Consider the following 23,204-nt stretch of genomic DNA (forward strand, 5'->3'; position numbering starts at 1 on the left):
ACATATTCTATCAGGGAGGGGCCGGTAGGCCTCCATACACATTAGGTGGCTGGCCATCTAATATATATGGGGCCCTTTCAAGTGAATCCTCATCTTTAGTGGTGTCTTTTTGCAGATTGATGTGCTGTATCTATGGATCCTCCAATTTTAAAGTCTTTTTACACCAAAATTTAGTTACTTATATATAATCTGCCTTATGGTAGAGGGAAAGTAACAGTGTCCCGTATTTAGCATCATATTTTGTAGTATCCCTTTAGGATTTCAGTGCAATGAGAACTTAAAGGGGTTATTCGAGATTTTAAAAAAAGCACAGCTACTTTTTACAAAAACAGTGCCACCCCTATCCTCAGGTTGTATGTGGTATTACAATTTAGCTCCATTCTTTTTTAATGGAACAAAACTGCAATGCCCCACCCAAACTGAGGACAACAATGGTGCTATTTCTGGAAGAAAGCGGCCATGTTTTTCTTAGCTTGGGTAACCCTTTTAATGGATATGTGCAATATTATTGCTGCCATGCATCTAAAATAGAGATCTGTTGCTGGGATCCCACTGATCCTGATGTGATCTGGTTCTCAATGGAAATGTGCCCATACCTACTGATGTAAAGCAAGGATACTGGAGGGTAGCGCTATTAGCGACAGTCAGGGCCTGTTGCATGCGGACACCTATAGACCCAGTATTATGAACAGCTAATACAAGGCGTGGGTCCTGTTGGGGTATATTCACATGCAGCCGATTTGTTGCAGATGTTTCTGCCACTATTCACATGAATGGAATGTATAGAGATCCATCTCTAATTTCTCCACCAGATCTGCCAGGTGTGAATATACCCTTCAGGATTTTACATTGCCTCTAATAGTCATAGATAGAGATGAGCGAACCTGGAGCATGCTGGAGTCCATCCAAACCCGAACTTTCGGCATTTGATTAGCGGCGGCTGCTGAAGTTGGATAAAGCCCTAAGGCTATGTGGAAAACAAGGATATAGTCATTGGCTGTATCCATGTTTTCCAGACAACCTTAGGGCTTTATCCAAGTTCAGCAGCCCCCGCTAATCAAATGCCGAAAGTTCGGGTTTGGATGGACTCAAACCCGAACCCGGTCCGCTCATCTCTAGTCATAGACACTGCTAACTCAAGCCCTTAAAGGTTTCCATGGCCCCTGTTCACTTCCATGGATTGCAGACTGTGTGTCTGTGAAAATCATTGTACGGCTGATAGTTATTTCTCCTGACCTCTCCATACACATGACTGGTCATGTGTTCCCTATGGGGAGGGCAGGGGTAAGCCACAGCCAGACAACTCGGAAGTTGGCTTACCTCCCCGAGAACAAAAGGGAATAGATGATGTCAATGGAGAAATGGGTCGGACATGATGGATTTTTATAGCCTAGCCCTTCTCTTCCCTCTCTCTCATCTGTCAGTGGAGATTTAGGAAGCGCCCATACACCTTATACTGTTTACGACAGGTTCGGCTGACAATATAAGGTTATGGGGATCTCCTGACTTTAGTGTGAGACCCCCCCTCCCTTCTAGGATATGGTTGACTCTATCAAATGTTATATTTTCTGCATAGGTTCTTTTTATAACATGGCAGATCCTATTCTGACCACTTTGTGGGCTATGTGCAATGGCTGTGCCATCTATTGATGCGCCATTATCTCATTGCCTTGTAATAGACAGAGTTATTGGGTACCCTGACACCCCTCTATGACTGGCGGTGTGCTGGTTACCTGGATGGGAATGACAGTGTTGTGTCTATCCGGGCGTCATTGTAGATGAATTATAAATAGAAAATGTACTATAAAGGCTACACTGGAATTTAATAGCTGCATAAAACCACGGTAAATACGTAAAACAAGCTTGGTAGGTAGAACGATGTTGGTATTTTGCCTTTGCACATGTATATACCTTTGTATGGATACATATCTATATATACATAACACTGTAGTCGCTATGTAATACACATGATATCTCCTTAAATGACTCTTAAGGGGTAACAGAACACCCTGGAAAAATGGATACATTACGCTACAGAGGGTTTTCCAGGATTCAAAAAACATGGCTGCTTTCTTCCAAAAACGGCGCCACCCTTGTACTCAGTTTGGCTGCGGTATTGCAGCCAAGCTCTGTTGAAGTAGATGGAGCCAAGTTGCTCTAACCACACACAACCTGAGGACAGGGGTGGTGCTGTTTTTAGAGGAAAGTAGTTTTTTTTTTTTCTAACCCTTGATAAAGGGTGGAGCATAACACAGGAATTAGTAAAACAATCCTGGTGTCATGCTCCACCCTCTTAAAGAGGTTGTCAAGGGAAAATTAACTTGCCCCCTATCCTTAGGATAGGGGACAAGTAAGAGATCATAGGGGATCCAACCTCGTACCCCCTGCCAATCTCCGTATCGGCTTCTGTGTTACGAATAGCTCTTACTCTGCTTATTTTGACAGCCCCATAGAAATGAATAGAGCCGCGTGCCATGTGCCATACCCGCGGCTCTATTCATTCCTATGGAGCTGCCGAAAAAAGTAAGTACTATTCCGGCTTACTCGGCTCTTTCTAGCAGCTCCATAGGAATGAATAGAGCCGCGGGTCACGTGCCGCACCTGCGGCTCTATTCATAAGACAGGAGCTGGGGACCCGATATGGAGATCAGCGCGGGGTACAGAAGCTGGATCCCTCGCGGCCTCTTACTTGTCCCCTATCCTGTGGATAGGGGACAAGTTAATTTCCCCTGGACAACCCCTTTAATCCTCTTGCACTGGGCAAACTACAGTGCCCCTGTTTTGCCTGGAGTGCTCCTTCAATCCATGACCACTTTGCTGCCCCCATGAACCCCTGTATTGCCCTGCCCTCTGGACACTGGAAGCGGAGACCTACACCCCATACATACTTCAGGTACCATTCTTTGAAGTCCACCCTTTCCTTAATGTGTATACTGAGACTTGATCCTCTTATATAATTATATACCTTTGCTTCGTGTTTGCATAAGACAGGAGGTCCTACATATCCACCAACATATGAATTCCCACCTTGTTGGTGTTCTAAGACCCATCTCGTTCAGTATCGGAACAGCCCCAAAAAGTATCATGAATGCCAATTTGGGGTTACATTTCCAACTCTTTAAGACCTGGTTAACTAACTAATCGTGTAACACATCATGATATTGCAAAATAACAAACTCAACTTTGCTGTGCTTCAGTCAAGGCAGGGCGGATGAGGAACAGAGGAAGCGTGTATGCTGCTGCTCAGCCACGCCTCCTTGACACTTGAGCCCTAAGCATGTCATAGAGCTGACAGATTCCCTTTTTAAGACTTGACTTGTTTCACACTTTAGGCTTGAGCACAGTGAAGTCTAGTAACACTACAAGTCCAACAAACTAAACCAAACAAATCTTGGCCAATGTCTCTGTGCTAACAAGTTGCCAGGTTATAGCTATATATATATATATATATATATATATATATATATATAATACATATTGTATGGGATACTTGTAGTATATGAATCTTCCTGAAAGATTACTTTGTTTCTGCAGGGGTCGGGGGACTTTCTAGACCAGAAATGACTCTACTAATCAGATAAATAGAGGAGGCGGATCATGTGCCGCCACATTATTGTTTTTATGTTTGTGATGCCTTTTTGTTGTCTTTTAGCTATCTATGTGTTGCTTTAACAGTTCCTTGTTGCAAGTTTGATGTTTTATTTATTATATTTATTGTAAAAAAAAAATTCTAGTTTTATCTGCACAGTTCTTTTCTGTCATATATGTTTCCTTATTGTTAGCGTCATTGCTTCTCATTCCTTCTTACGGGACTTGTATACCTTCTCACCATGAATGGAGCTGATCGGGCAATTGTCTGTTTCTGAATATTGCAGGCAGCTGCACATATTTTGTGCAGCGGCCACTGCTGGTGAGATGGAGTATTACATGCTGGCCATTGAAAGGAGTTTCTAGGATTTTCAAAAATTCAGCCACTCTGGTGTCCCCCGTACATCATTCAGATGAGGCTGCGGTCATTGGCCTCTGTGGTCATACAGGTAGAGGCTTCAGAAGCCAGTGAAATGGACGTGACATTGGAAATATGGTTGAGTAAAGTTGCTTTTTTGCTGTTCATAGAAAACCCCCTTTAAAGGGAACCATTCACCCCGTGGCCCCCGGCAGAAACTGACATACAGTGACATAAAGGTCAATATACTTACCACATCGCTCCCGGTCCCGTCCCGAATCCCATTGTTGACACGGAGAAATCGACGATTCTTCTTCTCGCGCCCATTATGGTAATGAGCGCCGCCGGGTCCAAAGTCCAGCCTTCTCCCCGCCTCCGACACTTGATTGACGCCAGGTCCTCTTCCTCCTCGTCTTCTTTCTTCTCGCCTGATCCGTGACAGTCGTTTTCGGCTCCGCAGCTTCACTGTTTACTGCGCGTGCGCCGATTGGCTCGAACATGTATCCTGTTTACCGCGCAGGCGCAGAAGAGGTGACGAGACCATCGCAGCGGCGCCTGCGAGGGAATTCGTCAGAAGACTAAAGACTGAAGACGTCAATCAAGTTCCAGGAGGCGTGGATGGGCTGCGACGAGAAGAGGACCTCATGAATAAGTTGGACTCGTCCGTCGTTTCCTATGGACGTTGGACTCATCTCAGCTCATTACCATAATGGGCGGGAGAAGAAGAATCGGCGATTTCTCAGTGTCAACAACGGGATCCGGGACGGGACCGGGAGCGATGTGGTAAGTATATTGACCTTTATGTCACTGTATGTCAGTTTCTGCCGGGGGCCACGGGGTGAATGGTTCCCTTTAAGTAAATGGCCGACCATATAAATTATGGACTGCCTTGGTCCTAATAGGGCCTGTGAGTTGTGGTTATGTAATTGAGGGAACTCCTATAAATTCATCCATATTGTTGTCAGCTCTGGAGGACCACCCAAGCTCACTGAAATAAATGGCGGAGCCCAGATTTTTTCAATGGCAGACTCCACTATATAAAAGAGATTTCTTAAAAGCCGGATTTTTACTTGTGTATTCCAATGGAGGAGCAAGATATTACTCTATTACTCCACGTGTCGGCTCAGCTTCCAAACATTATGAATAGGAATACATACATACTGTACTGTTGATTTATATATGACTATGGATTTTCTTTTTGTTCATTACGCCTTGTTTAAAGTAAAATATCTTGCCTTTTGTCTTGTGTTTATATCACCCTTGACCCCCTACAGCAATGGTGGGGAACCTTCAACCCTCCGGCTGTTGCAGAACTACAATTCCCATCATGCCTGGGCAGCCAAAGCAAAAGCAGGTTTCCCACCACTGCCCTAGAGGAAAAATCATATATATATATATATATATATATATATAAAAAGTATCATTTCATTCTTCACTGGGTTGAAGCTTCTATCCCCGTTTTATTAACTCTAACTATTTACTTTGTGTATTATTGCCTTTAGTTCTCAAACTTTATTCCTTACACTCATTGTCACAGAATGAGAGATGTTCTATGTAAAAGCTGCTGTATGTTTTATTTTATGTGTTTTCTTCATTATTTTTTTCTGCAAAAATACTGTTTTTATTTGTTATTTCTGTTCTGTGGATCAATAAAAGATATCACCAGGTCTCTGGATTGTGTGACTCTTATTCTACAAATTATCCTTGGGAACATAATTTAGGCTAGGTTCACACTGCGTTTTCAGCATCCGTTTAACGCATCCGTTTTTTGCAAAAAACGCATGAAAAACGGATTGCAAAAAACGGATTCATTTGTGTGCATCCGTTTTTCCATTGACTTCCATTATAAACCTGACCCTATTTTTCTGGACGTTAAAAAAAACGGATCCGTTAAACGGATGCTGAAAACGCAGTGTGAACCTAGCCTTAGAAGTCATACTTACCTGTCCCCGTGGCCACACAGCACAGTGCCAGTAGCTTCTCCCAGTTCCTGTGTCATCACAACCCGGCAGAAACTAGTCACTCAGTGACTGCAGAGGTGTCCCAACTCAGACACTGAGCAGACATGATGTCACAGGACTGGGAGCTACAGGAGGCTGGGGTGACTGTAAGCAGTGGTGCTGTGCTGCTGCGGCATAGGGACAGGTAAGTATGACTTCCTTAAAGTTGTTACCATTCAGGTGAAATTTTAGGGGTGATATCCCTTTAATACTGTTCCTTAATAATGTAAGTTATATATTTTTTTGCTTTTATGCAACATGCAAGCATTTGTGCAATGTTTGTTCTGCTGCCAATCTCTACCTGGTTGTAGCCAACGGAGAAAATGACTGCACAATTCTACTCTGCTATTAAGGATACAAGATAATACAAATGCCGTGCCTCAGTGTTGGGGGGAGGTAGTAGCTCTAAAGAATTTCAGATAGACTCTAATTATGTGATATTTAGGCTTGTCCTTCTGTTTATTGCACCTGTGTGGCTGAAGAGACAGCCAAGAGGAACAGCTGGACCCGAAATTTCTGCAAACGTTCATCTTTTTATAATTTGTTTAGAATAGCTTGTGGAGACGGGACCGAACACACGTTATATGGCGCAATAAGCAGCCAGAAAACCTATCGACAAGCGAGATGTAAAATAGTAATTGAGATATAACTTCCCGCTGTCACATTGCAAACAGAGATGGAGGCTTAAGCTGCTTCACCCCAGTGCAAAATCCATAACAGGGCCGCACAACTATCACGTGGTATTTGTATTATTGGGGCCAGATGGACCCTTTGGGCCTCCATAACAAGGCCACACAACAATCATATGGTATTTGTATTATTGGGGCCAGATGGACCCTTTGGGCCTCCATAACAGGGCCACACAACAATCATATGGTATTTGTATTATTGGGGCCAGATGGACCCTTTGGGCCTCCATAACAGGGCCACACAACAATCACATGGTATTTGTATTATTGGGGCCAGATGGACCCTTTGGGCCTTTATAACAGGGCCGCACAACTATCACGTGGTATTTGTATTATCGGGACCAGATGGACCCTTTGGGCCTCCATAACAGGGCCACACAACAATCACATGATATTTGTATTATTGGGGCCAGATGGACCCTTTGGGCCTCCTCCGACACTGGTGCCAGATGTTATTGCAACCTGTGCACTACTTCCGGTACAGTAAGGGGCCATTCATATTTCTGCAATATGTGGTCAGTCTATGATCTGTATACAGCGGACCGGACCTCGGAACTCCCATCATCATCACATGGGAACTCCAAAACTGTTTAAAGAGAATGTACCACTAGGTACAATTTTCTAACTCTGCAAATGGCCATCAGCAAAGACAAAGGAGTCATTTGTTTTATCTCTGCCACCTATCTTCCTGTGTGTGCAGCTCTGTAGCTTGTACAGACCTGACAGATTCCCTTTAAAGGGGAACCCCAGTTAATTAAAATGTAACACTGTTCAATTCCCACCCATAAGCTTGTGTGTAATAGGTTTCTATTACATGAATTGTGCCGTTTGTCTGCAGCGCATCCTGAAGCTGCAGAAAATCTTCACACCCTGGTCCACTCTGTCTCCACTCGTCTGTCCTCTCCCTCCTTTTAGAGACAAAGGTCACATGATCTGTGTTTTTTTTGTTGCCAGGCAAGCTGTAACACCTTATCTGTAATCCCACCCACCACTGACATCACACAGTAATCAACTGGCCAAGGGTGGAGAAACAACAGCCTCTCCTGAGCAGTATAGGGGAATGGAGACACTGTTGTTTCACCTCTCTCTTTCTATCTATGTAGATGGAGCAGTTTACTGTGCAAAGCAGAAGCAGATTGGGCCAGTGGTGAGAAGATTCTACAAGACAGGAGTGGGTACCTGGGTCTGAGGCTAGGAGCAGCCTAAACAAGTGGGAAAGGTATCAAACATTTGGTGGAGGTCAGTAAGTGCACCTATATGCTTTTTGTGCATTTTTTTTGTTTTCTGGGATCATTGGAGTTCCCCTTTAAGTGGTTAAAGGAAAGGAACAGTTAAGTTGTTCACTTTAGACAATCCTCATTCACAACAAGGGTCCATTGACAATAAGCTGATGGCAGGATGACCCTCTACTAGAATGGTCAGCGATCAGTGAACCCAGCAATAAGTGCTTAGTTTCTCTGCTGCGCCACCACAGGATAAATAAAGCATTACAAGGTTCTTATTGAAATGAATAGATTATCCAAATAATTCTTCTTCCAGAAACTCTCCACTCTATAGAATTCACTAAAAAAGCCTCTAAAGTGGATTTTTCAACCAGAAAATATCTTACGTAAAAAGATAAAGTGCCGTGATTTGCTTTTGCTGCCCCCCCCCCCTCTTTCATTTGCAAATATGTAGCCCATAAAATCCCAGGAGAGCACATGAACATCTGTAATCTAAACAGAGAAGCCTTTATGGGAACTTCATAAAGAGCAGCCGCCTATCTGCCCAGCTGATAACAGGATAATAGCCGCTATGGTAGATAACATACAATGTCAGACTTATCATCTACCTTCATGGTACAGAATGTTACAAGGCGCCTCTTTATAGGATCTCCGGTCTACGGTATTCAGGAGATGTCAGGTTCATTTTCTGTTTTCTTACCCTTTATTTTGGCTTTTCTTCAATACTAAAATGAGATTCAGAACAATGGTAAAATGATAGAATCTCATGGCGGCTGCATTGATCTGGTCCAACAAGATTAGTACATCTTTGTCCATTTCCCATTTATGTCAAAGAAATCAGAAACCAGACCGTATTCCAGATGCTCAGCTCTGCGCCGGTGGAAGCGTAGAGGGTGACAGAGTGATAATATGTGTTTGTTTTAGTCGTCGACTAAGTTCATTATCTGCACATTTCCATTGGTAAATTTAGAACAATTGAGTTAATAGAATAAGAGAACAGACGCTCATTGTTGGGGCTTTATGGAAAGAGAACAAAGAGTCATACGAAACAAATGTAGCAGGGTTGAACTGGTGTCACAGCGGTTTACTGGAAGCGAAGACGTTCTAGGTTGCTATGGAGTTGGCAGTGGGTTAAGCTTAGGAGAAGAGTATTAAAGATGGTGTGTGACCGCTTCACGTTCAATGTCGACTTTTCCACTAGGAGTCCCCAGGTCACTTTGCCCAGAATAGTCTCTTGTAGCAACCATTAGGTGAACTGATGTCACTGAGGGTTCAGAGGATAGGATTAGAAGGCCAAGGTTAGGAAAGGCAGTGTCCTTGCCAAATGGTATATAGGTAAAAGGTCAGGACAGGCAGTGTTCATGGAGTTTATAATTCTAGCAGAAGGTCAGGACAAGCAGCAAGATCAGAATTAAAGATCGCAATTGGCTAACATGTATGGAACTACAGTATGTGAAGCCAAAAGCCTCAGCTCTGAGGCACTTAATGGCACTTAAAGAAGTCTCACCAACTATGAAATCTGCAGGCAAGTGGGGTTGAAGATAACAAACAAGTTAAAGGGGAACTCCAGGTAGAGGTTAAAAAAAAATGAAACTTCTACAGAAGCATATACTTACCTGTCTATCCCAGTTTTGAAACTACCAAAAATCTATTTGTTTGGGGGTGGGGGGGGGGGGGTTGTTCTGTATTTTGTTTTTGTCCTTCCCGGTTGAGCAGTTCCCTCAGTTCATCATCACAGTCCCCAACCCATCACAATCAGTAAAATTAGTGCTACACCTGCTTCTGGCCATTCAGAGATGGTGGATCACTCAGGGGATTGGGGGATCCAGCCCCGTCTCCTGTGAGATCCCGCCCTGCCCCCTGTCTGCATCATCAGCCTGTGCTCAGCAGACACACAATGTGAGACAGAGGCATGGAAGATTTGTCAGGAGACAGGAGACAATGTGAATTGGCACATTGGCCATTTTTCTTCACTTCCTGGATTTCTATCAGCTACCAGTGTGGCAGAACTGCACAGACACAGTAATACATTGTATAGACACATCTATATAACTTTTAATGCACTTTTAATAAAAAAACAAGTGTTTCTTATCCGGAGTTCCCCTTTAACTTACCCATATCCTGTGCCTCGAAGCACCACCACCGGGTCCCGTTTGCTGCAGCCAGGGTACTGCAGCTCTGCTAGCTGCAACGTCTCCAGTTGAGTGATTGCCTGCTCAGCCAATCTGTGACTGGGGTGGGACTGTATCGGGGCTGGGGCTATGACTGGATTGGGCAATCGCTTAGCTGCACCGTGTTGTTTCTGCTGCAGGATCTGGGTACACTACATACCCAGTTTTCTGCAAAAGGTGATGCCGGCAGTAGCGAATGGGCCCCTTGTGTTGCTACAAGGCATGGGTGATTGGTGAGTTAACTTATATGTTATTTTCACACCCCTGCCTGCCTGCAGATTTTCAAGTTGGTGGGACTTCTCCTTTAAGCTGCACTAACTCAGCATGGCTACTACAAAATGTACAGAGCCAAGCCTTCCAGCTCCCCATGATGATATCCGGGCAGTGCGGCTTACTCAAACAGCTGGTCTTTGGGGTTCAAGGTATGGTCATCCACCACTAAGCTACTGATGGCCTATCGGGACAGGACAGGCCATCTATCATTTTTGCCTGGAAAACCATCTAACAGAAGAGCCACGTCCGAGTAGTAACAGGGGGACATATCATTAAGTCAAGTCAAAAGTTTTGTTAGGTCCGGGCCTGAATTTTCGGACCATGACCCAAAGGAAAATCTCATCCAAATCTTTTGGGCCGCATTGTGTTGTATTATATTATATATAATATTATATATATATTTTGTATTATAACGCTCTATATGAAGAGCTTCATGTAGAACCACAGATTGTGACATTATAGTGAAATGTGCTGGGTGACAAACCCATCTGTAATACATCTATATGTTTAGCGTATATAAAGGCTGAGTCTTACAAACTCCTGATGTCACTTCCATCGCAAGGAGTAGACGCCGACAGCTCCCAAATTAGGCTTGTACCTTGTATGGGACCTGACAGGCGTACCCTTGATGTGATGACAGCCCAGACAATGTTCAGCCTTGTTTTCCCTCCATCCCTTCCCTGCATAAAAGGTCTGAATAGTAGAAACATCTGGGGCTCCGAACGTCAGACATGTGGTAGTGATTAGAAGGATCCAAAATGGAGCAACATTCTTCTGGAAAAGCATTTTCAAGACGGGCTCAGGTGGGATTTCAGTCACAGCCAAAGGCAACATGTGCTGTAAGCTGGCCACTGTTAGAGGATCGCATCTGAAGCCATCGTGGACGTTAACCAGGTGACTTCATGTCTGTTTTTAGGTGATCTGACGTCTGTGTGGCCGTGACGTTCCTCCGGGTGTCTTCATAAAGTGGCCACTCATCTATCCAGCATGTTAGTTTACTGCATCTCTCCATCATTTGATTTTGTATTACATGATGTTTTCCTCTCCAAACACATCCAGAGCTACGTGCATAATTCTGCTCGCTTACCAGTGGATTATATAAGCTCAGGGCACAGTCATACATGTAGATTCAAGCTCATCTGGGTCTGTTTGAAAGAGCAACCAGCAGATTTCTATTTTCTCTAATCACATGGAAAGAGGGTGCTTTTACACCTAAAGATTTGTTGGCCAGTGTGGCTGCAAACCAGAGACGATCTTTGAGATCGGCCTTCACGCGGTACAACAAATTGAGCGGCCGGGCTCCACAAACCATCCATTTAAATTAAAGGGGTACTCCAGCGGGAGGGCACTTTTTTGCTGGGACCGGGGAGGAGGTGGCCGAGGGGAAAGACGTCCACTCACCTCCCCGGTTCCAGCAGCGGGTCCCGCATCGCGGTGCTCCGGTGTCCGGTTCCTGGCCGCTTCCGGGTGTCTGACGTGTGACATCTCAGGTCCGCTCAGCCACTCTGTGAAGCAGGCGGGATCCGTTTCAAGTCCGCTCAGATCCCGCCTGCTGGCTGAGCGGACCTGAGATGTCACGTCTCGGGCCCGCGTCAGACACCCAGAAGCGGCCGGGAACCGGACACCGGAGCACCGCGATGCGGGACCCGCTGCTGGAACCGGGGAGGTGAGTTGACGTCTTTTCCCTCGGCCACCTCCTCCCCACTCCCAGCAAAAAAGTGCCCCCCTCCCCTGCTGGAGTATCCCTTTAACTGAATAAATAAATAATATTAAAAGAGGAAGCGGACATCCAGGTGGAGAAGAAGAAGAAGGAGGAGGTGGAGGTGTCAGTTCATTACTCGAATGCATGGATTTGGGCACTAACTTGAACTTAGCAGTTCCAGTTCTCTCATTCCTATTCCTACTCTCGACCTATTTCGTCTTCAAAGACTTAAAGACGTGTCCTGTGTCTTTTATTTAGCCAGGTGTTTGGTTATAGGATGCTATATGTCGATGGAAGAACAGTATAATCTGTATCTATTATGTAGAGCTGGATCACAGTGTGTAGTGTAGGCCCGGTCACTATGGTCATCAATGAGAAGTCAATCTTGGTATCGAATTTACAAACACAACCTTGTACAAGTAACAAGATGTCACACAGATATGTATGTGGCAGATGAACAGAGGAGAACATTGTATACTTTAGCTCAGGCCAGATTATCGCTTCCCGGTTTTGATTTTTTTTTATGTCCACCATTGTTTTTGTTACTATTGAACTATTGTTTTATAATAAAGAAGTGTTTACTATTATAATCACACTCACATTTACACCTATGCATCTATAAAATAACCATCTTATCTTCTGTTTACAAGACATGGCGTATCCACCAGGGTCAGGGAGGTGGCATATTCTTAAACAATGTTTGCCCCAAAAATCTTGAAACTTGCAACTTGTTCAGGGAATGGAAGCCAGGGGCAGATTAGCTTTACTATAGGCCCCAGGCTGTTCACCAAGCTTGGGCCCCCCAGCCCACTGTAACCATGGCGGCACTAACTTAAGTCTTTTTCCTCCATAGTGCAGCCTGTAAAGGACCTGTGGTGACATCATTGTCACATGATAAGGCCCTTCAATATATTCTCTAATGTTACTGCATTGTCTCCTGGCTGCAGCTTTGCCCTGATTTGTGCAAAATTTCAAATCATGCAAATCATGGCTGAACTGTAGTCTGGAGATAATACACCCCTGAAAGTATAAGTCTATTTGGGTGGCCATAGGCCCCTCAGGAGCTCAGGGCCCTGGGCTATCGCCTGAAACGGACCTATTATAATCTCATATAAGTTATTGGGAAAAAGAGGTGGTAGGCTCTCAAAAGACAATTGGCATAGGTAGATCGGAATAGTATATATTCTAATTTGGTCAACACATGATAAATGCCATAAGTTTCAAGGTTGTAAACTTAAAATCTAGCTTTATATATAAAGAATAAAAATCAAAACATAATAAAACATGAAAAAAACAATGTATATATACAATCAAACAACTACATAAATGTCCACCTCTCACCAGTCTCTGCGGATATAGGAGCTCCTGTAGGCTCGAAGCCCGTGACACGGCAGCTGGCGTCCTCCGCTCTCTCCGCTGCTGAGCTGTTTTTTGTATCAGGTTTATTTTCCCATACGGGAGGCTGGTTCAGTATTCAGCGTTCCTTCATGCAGATCCAGGTGCACAGGAGGCGTCCCCCCTGTGGTTCTTGGATAAGGTGCTTTGCATGCGGTGCACGCCTTGCGTGCGTGTGGATATTCGGGATCGGTGACGGGTATAAAGATCTTAGTGGCTAAATGGTACTGCAACATTCCTCACTGAAGAAAGGATACGCTATACATCCTGAAACGCGTCTGAAGGGTTGCAGTATATCATTAGCCACTAAGATCTTTAAACCCGTCACCGATCCCGAATATCCACACGCACGCAAGGCGTGCACCGGGCAGTCATGTGATGTCCACTACAGAAGAAGGAACATGGTGCCTACTTGGGAATGAATGGGTAGGTAGGTGGATCAGCTTGGCATTGTAGAGGTCATTCATTTAGTTGTTAATTTACATAGTTTTGGCCCTTTTAAAAATTTATTTTCTTTAAAGATGGATAATCCCTTTAAAGGGGTGTGTAATTTACTTCTATTTAAAAATCTTAAATCTTCAAATACTTGTCAGCTGCTGTATGTACTGCAGGAAATGTAGTTTTCTTTCCAGTCTGACACAGTGCTCTCTGCTGCCACCTCTGTCCATGTCAGGAACTGTCCAGAGCAGCAGCAAATCCCCATAGAAACCTCTCCTACTCTGCACAGTTCCTGACATGGACAGAGGTGGCAGCAGAGAGCACTGTGTCAGACTAGAAAGAATACACCACTTCCTGCAGGACATACAGCAGATGATAAGTATGGGAAGGCTTGAGATTTTTAAATAGTAAATTACAAATCTATATAACTATCTGAAACTAGTTGATTTGAAAGAAAAAGATTTTTGCTGGACAATCCCTTTAAGCTCTAATGAAGATTTGCAGAGATATTACTGCCTCCCCATATCTGGATGAAAGTATATTCATATTAATAGTGCTGCCTCCTTGTATCTGGATGAAAGTATGTACACAGATAGTACTGCCTCCTTGTATCTGGATGAAAGTATGTTTACACAGATAGTACTGCCTCCTTGTATCTGGATGAAAGTAAGTACACACAGATAGTACTGCCTCCTTGTATCTGGATGAAAGTATGTTTACACAGATAGTACTGCCTCCTTGTATCTGGATGAAAGTATGTTTACACAGATAGTACTGCCTCCTTGTATCTGGATGAAAGTATGTTTACACAGATAGTACTGCCTCCTTGTATCTGGATGAAAGTATGTTTACACAGACAGTACTGCCTCCTTGTATCTGGATGAAAGTAAGTACACACAGATAGTACTGCCTCCTTGTATCTGGATGAAAGTAAGTACACACAGATAGTACTGCCTCCCTGTATCTGGATGAAAGTATGTTTACACAGATAGTACTGCCTCCTTGTATCTGGATGAAAGTATGTTTACACAGACAGTACTGCCTCCTTGTATCTGGATGAAAGTAAGTACACACAGATAGTACTGCCTCCCTGTATCTGGATGAAAGTATGTTTACACAGATAGTAATTCCTCCTTGTATCTGGATGAAAGTATGTTTACACAGATAGTACTGCCTCCTTGTATCTGGATGAAAGTATGTTTACACAGATAGTACTGCCTCCTTGTATCTGGATGAACGTACGTACACACAGATAGTACTGCCTCCCTGTATCTGGATGAACGTATGTTTACACAGATAGTACTGCCTCCTTGTATCTGGATGAACGTACGTACACACAGATAGTACTGCCTCCCTGTATCTGGATGAACGTATGTTTACACAGATAGTACTGCCTCCTTGTATCTGGATGAACGTATGTTTACACAGATAGTACTGCCTCCTTCCCTCTTCCTATAAGTGCTATAGGTCCAGGCAGCACCGCCTCCTGTCTCCACCTATACAGAGAGTCCTCCTGTAATCGTATTAATTGACATAGCGCTAAGGAATAAAAGCAGAAGACAAGATGGTGAGATAAATCTCTGCTGGGCTTATACATGTGTATTAGTAAGTAAACTTTGGTATTAATAACCTGAGGACTGCAGATCAGCATGGGGCTGTTACATAGCACAAAGATCGGGGCTGGGGGTCATGGCTTTCATCATGTATTGACACCCTTGAATTGTTCAATAACCTTGACAGCTACTGGTGACAGATCATCCACATCAGCCTCTATGACTAATGGGAAAATCATTTGTTATTCTTGTTATTTAAACACATGAGGCTTGTCAGCGCGGCCCGGGACGCACACGTCTACAGGAATGTGAAATCCCAGTCTTATTTACCGTAACGGCACGGACTGCCAGCAGGTTTATAGCCCAAAGCTCCAGGGCAAAATATGTAACAGGGCCCCTCACCTATCATGTGACATGGTCTCTATGAGCTACCGGGGTCTATAGGCCTCCTCAACCTCTAGGACCCTAGTGCAACTACTGCCTCTGTGCCCCCTATAGCGGAGCCCCTGAGCTGAGGTATAGGCAATATGATAAGAAGAAAACGTTATAGAACAACCGCCATCATCTGGAGTTGGAGGCTCCAAAATGGCAAATGAAGCACCTTTCGATAGTCTTCTTCACATATGTCCGATCATTTTGCTGCTCCTCAGAGAATGATAAGATAAATCTGCTTCTGCTCTTTTAGTGATAGAGAACGTAAGGGGGACGGGTTACACACCAGCTCAGACTATGGACAGGGGGGAGAGAATCCTTGGAGGACAGCTCACACAGACTGGAAAAAGAAGAGAGGGTTGCAGATACAAGGCAGAGGAGGATCATAAAGGTTGTGTACAAGAATAGAGTGTATACAGCAAGCTACGGTGGAGAAAAACTAAGCAACATTTTCAATAATTTAGGCTATTTTTTGCACCATAAGGCTATGTTGACACTGCATAAAACTACGGTCATAGTTCTCGCTGCAGAATTACAGCTGTAGTTTTGTGGTGTGTAACAAAGCCTTATGTGCAATGGGATCCCGGCCGGAGCGTACACACATCGTATACGCTCCGGCCGGGATCCCATGTGGCGCCGGGCAAAACTGACAGCCCTGTCACTTCACACAGTGAAGCGAGCGGCTCTGGCCGCTTGCTTCACTGTGTGCTATGGGAAGCTCTGATTCGGGCGCACGCTGATGTGCCCGCATCAGAGCTCTGCGGCCGGACAGATCGCGATGATCCGGGCACAGACTGGCCGTTCCGTGACCCGGCCGGGGTCACAGAACGGCCGGTCTGATATGCCGTGTGAACATAGCCTAATAAGTACAGGGCATTTGTAATACAGCAGCAGGTGGGGCTGTGTTCCCTGCATTGGAAAAATAGGATAGAGCTACGCATTGGCTGAAACAAGGTTATTTACTGTGGTGCAATTTGCTAGGTGACATGCAGTTTACACACAGAGGTAATGGCCGCAAGGTCGCACAATAGTGCAGCCACAATCAACCTTGCAGGAAACTAATAGAGATGAGCTAGCACTAACAAAAACTTTCCAATGCTTGTTATTTCTTTATTTTTCTATACTCAAATGCTCGATTTGTGTTACAAACGCCATTAAAGTCAATAGGAGATTAGAGCATTTTTTCTGGAACCCCGTACTCTACAGGGGGAGCGTGTCCAGTCCACCTGGAAACCTCAGAAAGTGATGGGAACAGCAGGGGGAACGTGTATGGATGCATCTAAGGCTCCCAGGCCTCTGTATTAGTTGTATACTGGACCACTATCAGACTGAGTAGACCATCACAAACCAGTATACAATACTGTGTCAGATTCTTTTCTCTGTGTCACACAGGGATATTACTAGTCCTAAAAAGCACTTTTGGGTAGTTGCGGAGTAAAGAAGATGTACCACCTGGCACATCCTCTTTAACGTAAACTCACCGATTGAACGGCGCCGGCACGGGGAAGCCGGTGCCGCGGTCTGTTTTTCGGATCGAGGCCCCATTCCCGAGCACGGCGCCGTTCTACGCACCGGAACTGGCCGGTGCTGAAGCACTGGAGGCGGGCCGGGCCGCCCCCAGTGGGAGGGAATTCCCTCCCCTGCATGACGCGGCTCCATTCATTCTAAGGGAGCCGCGTCATACAGGGGAGGGAATTCCCTCCCACTAGGGGCGGCCTGGCCCACCTCCAGTGCTTGAGCACTGGCCGGTTCCGGTGCATAGAACGGACCGTGGCACCGACATCCCTGTGCCGACGCCGTTCAATCAGTAGGTTTAGGTTAAAGAGGATGTACCTGGTGGTACATCCTCTTTAACTCCTTAAGGTCAAAGCCAATTTTCGTTTTTGCGCTTTTGCTTTTTCCATTTTATGTTTAAAAGTCCATAGCGCTTGCATTTTTTCACCTAGAGACGTATATGAGCGCTTATTTTTTGCGAAACCAATTGTACTTTGCAATGACAGGCATTATTTTTCCATAAAATGTGCTGCGAAACCAGAAAAAAATAATTTGCGCTGTCAAATTGAAGTTTTGCATTTACGCCTTTCGCCCTATGGTAAAACTGACTTGTTATGCATGTTCCTCAAGTTGTTACAATTACAATGATATATAACATGTATAACTTTTCTTGTATCTGATGGCTTTTAAAAAATTCAAACCATTGTTAACAAATATACGTTCCTGAAAACGCTCCATTCCCAGGCTTATAGCGCTTTTATCCTTTGGTCTGTGGGGCTGTGTCAGGTGTCATTATTTGCGCCATGATGTGTTCTTTCTATTGGTACCTTGATTGCGCATATATGACTTTTTGATCACTTTTTATTACATTTTTTCTGGATTTGATGCGACCAAAAATGCGCAATTTTGCACTTTGGAATTTTTTGCTCTGACGCCGTTTACCGTACGAGATCAGGAATGTGATTAATTAATAGTTCGGGCGATTACGTGCGTGGCGATACTAAATATGTTTATTTATTTATTTGTTTATTTAGTTATTTATATTTATAAAATGGGAAAAGGGGGGTGATTTGGACTTTTATTAGGGGAGGGGATTTTTTAGTAATAAAAACACTTTTTTTTTTTCTTTTTACATGAACTAGAAGTCCCCCTGGGGGGCTTGTATATACACAGCACTGATCTCTCATAGAGATCAATGCTGTGTATATACACAGCAAAGATCCATGAGATCGGTCATAGATTGCTATGGCCTGCTGCAGGCCATAGCAATCTATTGCCGAGCCGGGATCAGCGTCATTGCGACGCTGAGGCCCGGCACGGGCAGAAGAATGGATCTCTCCCCCGCGATCGCATCGCGGGGGGGAGATCCGACCCACTAGACACCAGGGATGTTGTGCATGAAGCACTTCAATGCAGCTGTCAGGTTTGACAGCTGCATTGAAGTGCTTAATTAGCCGGCGCGGCAACGGGCACGCCGGCTAATAGAGGCACTGCCCGGCTGCAGATTGCAGCCGGGATCGGTGCCGTTCAGAGCGTCATGGGTACGTCATGGGTCGCTAAGGGGTTAATGTTAGTACCCCTACTGCATATACTGGCTATATACCAGTATACTGTACCACTATCAGTATCAGTATACCATATAATACTGCTATATTGTATGTAATATCATTTTGTTTTTACTAGTCCTGAAAAGTACTTTTGGGTGTTTGTTAGCTTGTCACCTACCTAACTATTGAAACTAAGCCGTACATCTGCTCTGTCCCTGCTCCAGCAGATCTCCATGCCAGCTAACAGAACGTGAGGGAATCAGGCATCAGGTGATCTGGGTCTATATACACCTAGGTCACCTGATCAGGCTAGGACTTGCCCACAGGGGAGCAGGGGAATCCCCCGGTGGGCCCTACACATTGGTGGGACCCCTGAGCAGGAAGTCTGTATCCCTGTTTAGAAGCTTCAGGATGACATATAATCCCCCAGTTAGTTTCATGGGACTTCACCTTTCAAGAAACTTAAAGGGGTTGTCCAACGAAAAACATTTTCTTTCAAAACAACTGGTGTCAGAAAGTTATATAGATTTGTAATTTACTTCCATTTAAAAATCTCAAGTCTTCCCATACTTATAAGCTACTTTGTGTCCTGTGTGAGACCCAGTGCTCTCTGCTGACATCTCTGGTGGAGTCAGGAACTGTCCAGAGAAGTAGCAAATCCCCAAAGAAAACCTCTCCTGCGCTGGTGGCGCTCGGAGAAACAAATGCCTTGGGAGCAGATAGAAGAATCCTCTGTCACACCATGTTCCCTACAACACCTACTTCTATTACCATTTTGGAGAAATAATATTACACCAAGCTTAAACCCACTAGTTAACACATCCTTCCAAATATGGAAAGACTACCACAAACAAATAGGAGTCAAAACTCAATTACCGAAAGTTTTCATACCGCTATCTTTCCTAACAACCCTAATTCCCAACCTAGATCTATCTCTATGGAAAACCAATGGCATAATAAACATCTCTCAACTGTGGAAGGAAAATCTCTTCCTCTCATACCAAGAATTACAAAACAATTTTCAGCTACCAACTAGAGACTTTCACAAATACCTACAAATAAGACAACTATTACTAAGCTAAAAATATCTGAACACTTTAGTTGATAAACACATCTTCCAATATTTCATAACCAATCAAAAAGGATTGAGGCCTATATATGATAACTACTGCGAATATTCCAACTTTACTAAAACTCACCCACTTAAGGCCTGGGAAAAAGATTTAGGTCTAACATTCTCCCACAATTCCTGGAAAAAAGCCTTCACCACGATTCACCAATCACTCCATTGCGTTTCTCATGTAGAAGCAGCAGTAAAAACTTCTCTACGCTGGTATTACACACCAGACCGTCTTGCTAAAATTTTCCCTGGCTCCTCAGACCTTTGTTGGAGAGGATGCGGAGAAAAAGGAACTCTAATGCATATATTGTGGACCTGTCCAAAGATCCAACAATATTGGTCAAACTACAAAATGCTTATCCTACAACTAATACCTCATTCCATTGATTGGTCTCCCCAACTGGTATTATTATATATTGGAATTGATGAAATCCCCACTACATTCAGACCTCTACTTTGCCAGCTATTAATAATAGGGAAACTAGCTCTTACAAAATATTGGAAGGCTACTGAAACCCCCACAATAGATGAACTCATTAACATGATTAATAATACATACATTTATGAAAACATCATATCGAAAGGTCAACTAACAAACAGAAAATGCTCCTTAAAATGGCATCTTTGGGTTACATCTCCACATTACCCGATTCAGACATAAACATGCTAAGGATGTATACATCGACACACCAACAAAGGTCACTCCCATTAAGGGCTCTTACAACAACCCCCACGATTACAAGACCCTACTCCTCAAATAAACGTTCACCAAACCCTCTTCCTATATCCCTTCATAATTGAAAAATTCACCTCTTAAACACACCCATACTGCTAGACTTTACAGGTGGTTTGTTTATGTTTCGTTACTAGTTACTTGTTTTCCCATGTTAAAATTTGTTTAACCAACAAATGTCTGATATATGTAAACTGCACAGAGATGACATGTCACCGTTTATATGTTTCGCTTGTAAACCGAGCTACTGTTGTGAAGCTCATGTTACATGTCCTTACTTACTACTGTTAATAATTTAAAAAAAACCCTTAATAAAAACATTGAACAAGAAAACCTCTCCTGCTCAGAACAGTTCCTGACCCGGCCAGAGATGTCAGCAGAGAGCACTGGGTCTCACACAGGACACATAGTAGCTTATAAGTATGGGAAGACTTGAGATTTTTAAATAGAAGTAAATTGCAAATCTATATAACTTTCTGACACCAGTTGATTTGAAAGAAAAAAAAATAATAATTGGACAACCCCTTTAAGTGGATGGCTGTGCTGTTTGCATAGAGCAGGGATGGGGAACCTTTGACCCTCCAGCAGTCGCAAAACTGCAACTCCCATCGTGCCTGGACAGCTCCTATATACTAGAACAGGGATGGGGAACCGTTGGCCTTCCAGCTGTTGCAAAACTACAACTCCCATCATGCCAGCCTTCGGTTGTCCAGGTCGCCATCCCTGGAGTGTCTGACCATTTAATAACAGTGAGCGAGCATTGCCGGTCACATACACAGAACTGTGCAAAGTCGCTATAGTAATGTGAAAGGTTTGGCGCTGGGTATATCTGGTGTATGTAGGTTGGGCCCCTAGAATAAAATATTCACTGATGGGCCCAAGATACCCCAGTCGACACTGAACCTGATGCAGCCAGCCAATCACTGCTATACTAGCAGCCAAAATTACTGCGGTATAGCAGCCCCTTCCCCGCATGTTTACTGCCTAATTTAAGCTGCCAAACATGCAGGGAGGAGACTTGCTATTTTACATGAGTACCACACATTGCTCAGAGTATTGAGTACTTTCAAGCACCCCGATGCTGAGAGATTATCACCACATTGTAATTCTGCATAGGGATTTCTGGATGTTGTTTTACAATCACTATAAGATATATCTGTAATCTGTGTATATTGTAGATGAGGCCGCTGTGCAGACTGTAATGCTGTCAGTACCCGGCACATGTGCCACAAGGTGGCATCCAAACCTTTCAGAGACGCCATCATTCAGAGAGAAGAGAAAGGATGGATACTAATATGTACTCTGGGATTTTATTATAGGATTGTATAGCTGGGAGTAAAATTGACAGTGAGTCATTTACAGGGGTTTTCTCATAATCATGCCTGATCCCTCTGAACAGGATAAGAGATTTGTGTCTGAAAGGGGTCCAGTCTTTAAAATTGGGGGTCTTGTGTGCCTGACTGAATGGAGCAATGGTTGAACATGTGCAGCAGCTCCAGTCAAAGGCTATGGGGCCACACTTGTTCCACCCAGGGGCGGAACTAGAAAGGGCTGGCTGGGCACCATAGCTAACTTTAAATTGCCCCCCCCCCTGCCTCCTTGCCCCCATTTCCCTTTTTGTTAGCCCACCTCCCAGTAGATAGCATATGTTAGGCATCTCCCCTGGTATCCCACTAGTAAATAGTGCCCCCATTAGTAGACATATCCTCTAGTGTCCCCCATGGTAGGAATCTTCCCTAGTGTCCGCCATGTTAGGCATCTTCCCTGGTATCCCCACTGTAGATAGTGTCCCCCAAAATAAGCATCTCCCCTAGTTACCCCCATGGTAGGCATCTCCCTTAGTGCTCCCTGGTAGGCATCTCCTCTAGTGTCACCCATGGTAGGCATCTCCCCTGGTATCCTACCCCCCAACCCCACCCCTGTACACAGAGACCCCCATGGTAGGCATCTCCCTTGGTAGTATGGTGACAGCTTAGGAGGCCCAATGTATTGCAGGGATATGCCCCCTGGCAGGGCCTTTACACCATACAATGGGACCATCATTCTCATGATCAGAGGGTCCACCAGCAATCATACACCTCTAATCGGATACATTACCTACTCAGCATACCCCCATATCAGTGCCAGCCCCAATGACCTCCTAATAACCCAATCACATTGACAGCCAAGGGAACACACAATGGTGTCTGCCACAATGGCCCCCAGGTACTACCTGCCATTACTTGTTTTCCATCATACTGCAAGTGACAACTGTCCAAAAAAACGACACTGTGGGAACATAACAAAGGCGGCCGTCTCGTTATATAGACGCCGGCGGCTAATAAAGACCATGATCATTATTAACAGCCGTTTATATAACGAGATGGCCGCCTTTGGCCAATATGTTCCCGAGGTGGGGACATGACCTTAAATTGTGTTTTCGGAGTCCTCTCTTGCTGCAGTGGTGGCTGAATTATACTCATGAACCAGAAAGCTCAGGCTGAACAGA

The sequence above is a fragment of the Dendropsophus ebraccatus genome, chromosome 8 (genome assembly GCF_027789765.1).
Source record: "Dendropsophus ebraccatus isolate aDenEbr1 chromosome 8, aDenEbr1.pat, whole genome shotgun sequence".
NCBI lineage: Eukaryota > Metazoa > Chordata > Amphibia > Anura > Hylidae > Dendropsophus > Dendropsophus ebraccatus.